Genomic DNA, 7,751 nt, shown 5'->3' with positions numbered 1-7,751 from the left:
TAGAGATGGAGTAGGATTTGCATAGTGCCTTGCTGTTGCTGCCTCACCCTCCAGAGCCACTAGATTACAGGCATGTACCACCAGTGTCCAGCCCTCCCGTCGTTCTCTAAATGTTCTGAGATATTCCTTACTCACACTTTAAGTTTGACAGGGCACCTTCAGAGGTCCCCAAATATTTCTACTTCTTTAATGCATGCACCATACAGCCTGGTTAGTTCCTTATTATCTTATCTGTACCTATGGGCCCACAGTTTGTTCAGGCAAAATTTCGGATGGTTCTTCACATTTGTCTTTACATATAATTGCTGTTTTTTTTCCCCCTTCAGAATGTCCACTTTCCTCTTCCCCAGCTTAACTGCTTCTAGTAAGCTCCGTGTAAACCTTTTTTTGGTGGGCACTGGGGATTGAACCTAAGGGTGCTTAACCAATGAGCCATATCTCCAGCCCTTAGTATCTTTTGAGATCGAGTCTAGCTAAGTTGGTTAGGGCCTCACTCTCACTATCCTCCTGTGATACTGAGATTACAGGCATATGCCACCACGCCTGGTAGACATCTTGAGGACTCCTCTAGCCACAATGGGAAATGAGCTAGGTCTTTTTTTCCCCCAGCCTTCAGTATCCTCCTTTAAGGTGGTTGTTTTGAAGAATCTTTTCCTTTTGAAGTATTTTTCTAGCCCTTCTACATAAAATCAATCCACTTGCCTAGACTGAACTGGAAAGTAGCAGGAACCAGAGAAAAAGTAAAAGGACCCGAGAGAAAGCAGGAGCACACAATTTGCTCATGGCTCACCATCTCTGCTTCCTGCACTCTGGCCCAAGCCCCATCATAGTTCCCCTCGCTTATAGGAACCACCTCCCAAAGCCCCATCCCTGCTTCCATCTCATAAACTTCCCAGCCCACAGCCTCCAGTGTTCCTCTTAAATACAAAGCTAATCACGTGACTCCTATGGGCCAACCCCTGCAGTGATGCCTATTCCACCCACAGCCAAAATCCACGTGCTAACAAGGGCCTGTAATGCATGACATCAGTGTTTCTCAAACAGCAAAGACAAATCACCTGGGGATCTTGTTAAAATGCAGTCTATGGGCTAGGGCTGAAGCTCAGTTGTAGAGTGCTTGCCTTGCAGGTGTGAGACTCTGGGTTCAATCCTCAGCACCACATAAAAATAAAGAGAGAGAGAGAGAGAGAGAGAGAGAGAGAGAGAGAGAGAGAGAGAGAGAGAGAGAGAGAGAGAGAGAGACATTGTGCCCACTTGCAACGAAAAAAAAAAAAAAAACCAAAACAAAAAGACAGACTATGACCCAACATATGTGCAGCAGGTGAGGCTGATACTGGTAGTCCATGGACCCCACTCTGAGTAGTAAGGCTCTCCATGTCCTATTTTCAATTACTTCTCTGATATTCCATTCTATTCTCTCCCTTGCTGTCTCTACTGCAGCCATACTGGCCTCCCTGCTGTTCAAAGAATACACCAGAAATGTTCCCTTTCTTAAGGCCTATGCACTAGCCATTCCTTTAGGCTGGAATGTTCTTACCCAAAATAGCCACTAAGTTAATTTTCTTGCTTTCTTCACATCTTTGCTCAAATGTTACCTTTCCAGTGAGGCCCACCCTGACGACCCCATTTATATCACAACCTGTCTTCCTCTGTCCCCAAATTCCAGGTCCTGCACTCCAGGACATCTTTATCTTGCTCTTTTAATTTCATAGCTATAATGACATTTTATCCTACTTTGCAAACATAGGTATTATTTTTGTTATTTAGCTTCTTTCCAATTCTAGAAAGCCAGTTCCTTGAAGAGTCTCCTTTTTTATATGTTGTGGTTACTGTTGTTCCTCAAGAGTCTAGAACATTTGCTAACACATAGTATTTGGATTTTGAATTTAACTGTAATGAGAAGAAATCAAGATAATATGGCACAACTGTGCATTCCACTGTGCACACTTTGCTCGGGACATGGCATATTGCTCCCAGGTGCTGCTTGGCATATTCTAAAGGATTTTCTTGGTCAAAGTGCAACAAAGTAGTTCATACTTGAGACTTTTCATGTTTTCCTTTCTTTTTCTCCAGGTGACTCAAAATGTTATTTTCTCTGATAAACTTTCAGTATCTTCAGAGATAAATTTCAGAAAATAAAAAAAATAGTATTTGTAATTACTGCCTTCCATCCTACCTATGACTCAGATGGGTAAGTGCCTCTCCTGCACTTCATTGTCTTTAAATTTAGTAAAGCAATCAAGTATGTCTTTTATGATGGCAAAATTTGATTCCCTTTTAATTCTACCAGTCATTTTATCCTCCTTCTCCCTTCATTTTTCTCATCCTCCTACATTACTAAGCTTTAACCAGGCATTGTTTGACTGACATTGTAGTTAGTATTTTTATATAACTAAGAAGATGATTTCATGGAATAATGGCACAAGCTAACTTTACTGATTTAGCTCTTGAATTGATCTCAGGCACCATGCAAAAAAGATCAATATATTGCCTTGATTTTTAAAACTGGATTTTCCACTTGTCCATCTTCAAAAAAGGAATTTCTTAAATCTTAGGTTGAACCATATGAAATTGCTATTTATGTAAGTCAAAATGGCTGAATAGTGACAATTTCATATGGTTCAATCTAAATATAATCAGGAGGGTTTCTACCCACCTCCCTTCAGAGAACAACCAATTCCTTTAAAAAGAAGCAAGCCTAGTGGGTTTTAGAACAAAAAGCTTCTTAGAAAATAGGGCACTTAGCCTAGGTGAAGAACAACCATTCTTGATGTTCCCATCCTGACTACCATGGCCCCTCTGTGCAAAGCTCTGGGCTGAAAAACAAAACTGGCTGTGAGTACTGAATAAGTAAGGTCATGGGGGGATTTCCGGTAACCATTCATGCTTTATAATTATACTCTCTACCTTAGTTCACTTACAGAAATACAATATTGTTGCAGCTTCATATATCTTTTCCCTAAACCTTGCCACTGCTTTTCCAATATTGTTTCCTTCAGGCTCTGCTCATCTACTCAGATCTTTAGCCAGTGCCAAAGGATTTGTGTAGGTACTTGAAATTCTACTATGATAGAATTGCTTTTATTCACCATCCTTTTGAGTCACACTCAAGAGAGTCTATGTTCTAGTTATCTACCATGTGTAACAAACGACCCCCCCCCCCAAACACAGTGGTGTAAAACAGCTGTTTTATTATGCTTGATTATTCTATGGATCAGGAATTCAGATGGGACATAGCAGAGGTAGCACAATGATGCCTGGGGCTTCAACTGGAGCATTTAAGGACTGGGGTTGACTCTGTGGCTGAGGTCTAGGATCATTTGGGGGGCATTTTCACTTATGAGTCTGGAGGTTGCTGCTGGCTCTCCAGGCAGTCTTTCTGAGTGGGCTAATCAATGTTTCACAGCATGGTGGTTGGATTTAAAGAGAAACTGAAGAGACCCAGGTGGAAGCTGTATCACCTTTTCTGACCAAGCCTTAGAAGTCACATAGCATGGGGCTGGGGTTGTGCTCAGTGGTAAAGCAAATGCCTAGCTTGTGTGAGGCACTGGGTTTGATTCTTAGAGCTGCATATAAATAAATGAATAAAATAAAGGTCCATCAATGTCTAATTTTTTTAAAAAAGAAGTCACATGGCATCACACCTATAATAACAAGCCTGTGCAGATTCGTGCAGAAGGGATATTGGTGGTGACCTCCCGATGGGAAGAGTGTCAAAGGCACATCACAAGAGGAATATGTGGAATGGACAATGTTGTTGCAGCTCATAAATATTAGTTGTTATTATTAGGCAGTCTCAGGTCATTTTGTTGAATGTAAATTGTTCAAATAATGATTCTCAACACTTGATTTTTAAATCATGGAGTGAGTTTTGCAACTTTTCATGTACTTTTAAGCATTTTTGCACATTTTCTCACACTGATTCAAGTTTCACACCCCTCACTTATAAAGTTCTAATTTATTGAGGGCCTGTGTGTAGAAGAAGTATCAGCTGTCAGCTGGAAAAGTGGCTTCCATGGAAGAAAATTGAGGTTATTTTTTTGTAGTGAATTTGAATTATAACTGGCTACATTGATGACTGATGGCCCAAAGTCCATTACAGTCCTTGAAGGATCAATATTTAGATCTAGTTTTTCTATCTGTCTTAAAATCCAGGAAGAGATGTCTGTCTCCTGCTCAGCAATATGGCAAGCATCAGCTTGACCTACCTCCAGCCAGCAATGTAAGCACTGTGGCTCTTTGTGCTTGCATTACAGCTTTAATCTTGACAGCAAACACTGAACAAAAACTGGCCATGTAATGTCAAATACAACTCAGAAATTTTAAATATAAAATCAATGTTTATACAAAGATAGTGAAAACATGTTAAGTAAATTAAATGAACACTGATGATTGAAAATTAGTTTTTAAAAGGATGAAAAAGGCAAATGAGAAGGTAGACAAGATTACTTTTATGTTTTTGCAATTATGCAATTATCCTAGGTTGAAATTATAAAAACACAGAAATTATAAAAACATGGACTGGATATTGTAAATGTTAATTCTTATGCTAATTTGCTTTTAGACAATTCATTTAGAGCTAGAGACAAATGTGAAAATTCATTAAGGCATTTGTAAACCAGAAAAACAGGAATAACTGGATGAAAATGAACTATAAATAAAACCCCCAAATGTAGCAATGTGTGTGAAGACTCAAACTTCTGGGAAAGAAATATATAAATAAGCTTTAAAATGCTTAAAGGATTGTAAACCCACCCCCTGCTGTTATCTCTATAAAGAAAGACACTATATCTGTTTCATTCAATATTCAATTTCCATTCTATAAATATTTACTTATGGCATGTTAAATTATCAATATTTGAAAAAATGAACTTGGAATATTTGGTTTAATTTTTAATTAGTTTGTTGCTTTGACTAATCATGTTCAATCCAAACATTTTCAACCACTTTATTTGTTATCAATTAATCTGGAGCCAAATTAGGCAGAGCATTATTAGAAATAAAAAGGACTGTGAGATGCAATTCCTGGCTTCATTTTTTGGGGGTAATTTACTTGAGGACAAAATGTGTGAAAAAAATCCTCAAACTATTTGAATAATAGTTTAGGATAACAATAGAAAATCTGTCATAAATTTCTGTCTGATTATTGAATCAATTGTAAACATTCATTTCTTATCCTGTGGTATATTAGGTAATGTTAACCATCCCAATACAAAAAACAAAGAACTAATGACCTAAATATAAAAATATCCCTTTCAATACAAACTGATGACAAAATACTAAGGGAATTTCCTCCAAGAACCAAAAATGAAGCAGAAAACTGAAAAATTAGGATTTTAAGGGTGGAGTTGAAGCTCTTTCTGCTCAGTGGAGTGGTCATGGGTTTGGTTGTTTTCTGTAACCAAGGGAATTAGTTTTTACATGCCAAATGGGGACACACACCTACACTTAAGGCCAAAGGAAATCCAGAAAGGAATGACTTTTTAAAGCCATGAACCTCAAAGGGAGCAGAAGTAACATCTACCTCCTTCCAGGGAAACAATCACTCTGTTCTCCCGGTCCCCACCTGAAAAGCTAAAATCTTAATTCTGCTCAATTGAGCTATGGTTCACATATATATTCCCTTTACAGTCCAGTAAACCCCAACTCATGAAATGAACACAAAGAGTGCTCTCCACCCAGTAATTCCCCTGGTAGAAACAAATGCCAAACCAAGCCACAAGGGATTCATGCAGAAAAAGCCTTACTAAATATGAGTTTGACACTTAAAAAAGCATAAGGATTAGCACAAGGCAACCAACACAGTCAATGGTTGGATGAGACCCTCAAGTCCTTCAGATGATGAGATTTTAAAATTACATACTATGAACTACTTCTATACATGTTTCTAATTCTCATGTCTCCTCAGGAAAATAGCATTATTGAGTCATGAGGGGGATTTTGTGGAGAACTGCAATCTTTGGTCATAGCATTAAGAGCTCTTGGTTTCATAGCCCTACGAGCCCTCTGAAATTGACCTATTTTTTTTAAAAAAGAAAAATATGATAAAATATCAAGGTAATATCAAAAAAGACCAGACAGGCTTGAAAAAATTGATTTGCTTTGAAATGAAAAAATACAGTCATTAAAAGACAAACTCAGTGGATAGATTGAATTGCAGATTAGGTAGAACTAAAAAAAAAAAGAATTAGTGAAATGGAAGATAGAGGTGAGAGTTTTACCAGAATTCAACACATTCTGGGAGTATGGGAACAATTGCCTCAGATTGGCATGATAAAAAGAGGAAGCTATGAAGGGGGTGAAATTTTAGATGAACCTTAAAATCTGGATGTGTAAAAGAAGGTGTTTCAGTGGAAGGACATATTAAGATAAAAAAGATATCCGTTGGATTTGAAAGAGATACAGAACAACCACCATCTGATATTGAGCTTCAAGTTTAAAGAAGAATAAATTCAGGTATGCAGGTAACTTTAAAAAATTAGAAAAGGTAACAAACAAACAGAATACACACACAACTCCTGAGCTGATGCTTACTTAATTATATTGGCCTGGCTATGTCATGAGTCCATCTCTAGCTCAATTATTGTTACCCTGGAAATGAGCTATTACTTTTATTGACCAGGCTGAGTCACCTTGTGTATGGTGTGGGGCAGCATTATATAAATCACTGAGGGTACTGTGATGAAAAAAAAATGTAGGATAGATTCTAAGCAGCAGAGGAGCAACTGTTTTGTAAACTATATTGTTATCTCCCCAACTAAACTGTAAATTTCATGAGAACAAGAACTCTCTTATATTTCATTTTATCTCACACAATGACTATCTCAGTTCCCTGTTACAGTATAGTGCTCAATAATATTTATTTTCTTTTTGCAGTGTTGGGGATTGAAGCCAGGAATACCCTACAATTGGGCTTCATCCCCAAACCCCAACCCCCTTATTTTGAAACAGGGTCTTGTTAAGTTGCTGAGGTTGGCCTCAAACTTGGGATCCTCCTGCCTCAGCCTCCTAAGTTGCTGCAAATATCAGGGTGCACCATTGTGAAGGGCTATTAATTTGACTTAACATAACTTCCTTTATTTGTGAAATGGGATAGTTAAAATACTTGAACTCCAAGATCCTTCCAGCTTTAATAAAATTCTATGAAAGATTCTCTGAGGACATATCATATTGGGCCCCACGTTAAGCACTTTTTCTGGACTCTCTAGAAAAACATTTGAACATTTATTTGTAGGTAAAACTTGTAATAGACATTTTCAACTTCAGAAACTTCAAAAGTTTTACAAAGTCACGTCAGATGTGTATATTCTCATGTCTTTTTCAAGTCAATGATTCACAAGATGAAGGAAGAGTTGTGGTAATTGTGTATGGGCCTTTTCTCAATATTCATTTTTTTTTTTTTTGCAATGGAGATCGAACCAGGGATGCTTTACCATTAAGCCACATCTCCAGTCCTTTTTCCTTTTTATTAGGAGACAGTGTCTTGGTAAGTTTCCTAGGCTGACCTTGAACTTGTAATCCTCCTGCTTCAGCATCCCAAGTAGATGGGATTACAGATGCATACCACCATGCCCAGCTCCATATTCATATTTTCAATTGAATGTTTATTTTTCACTGTTTCTAAGAAATGAGAGATTTATCTTCATCCATTCCTCTTCCAATTATGTCCACTTTGAAATTCATTGTCTTAATTAGCACTTTCCACTTTGATTAGTAATTCTACCTTTTTTCTTCTTTTTTTTCCCATCCAA

At 37.8% G+C, this 7,751-nt stretch overlaps 1 non-coding gene across 1 annotated transcript; it reads right to left on the bottom strand.

Annotated features, from left to right (window-relative positions):
* Nucleotides 1–5,892: 5,892 nt before the first annotated feature.
* LOC124080014 (small nucleolar RNA SNORA25) lies at nt 5,893–6,019 on the bottom strand. Its single transcript, XR_006847552.1, has one exon. It is a non-coding gene; the product is annotated as a small nucleolar RNA SNORA25 (small nucleolar RNA).
* Between the last annotated feature and the right edge of the window lie 1,732 nt (nt 6,020–7,751).

Source organism: Marmota monax, unplaced genomic scaffold, assembly GCF_021218885.2.
Source record: "Marmota monax isolate L192 unplaced genomic scaffold, Marmota_monax_Labrador192_F-V1.1 WCK01_AAM20220418_F8-fsc00203, whole genome shotgun sequence".
NCBI lineage: Eukaryota > Metazoa > Chordata > Mammalia > Rodentia > Sciuridae > Marmota > Marmota monax.
The sequence above is the reverse complement of the archived record's forward strand: the minus strand, read 5'-3'. Positions and strand labels throughout refer to the sequence as shown.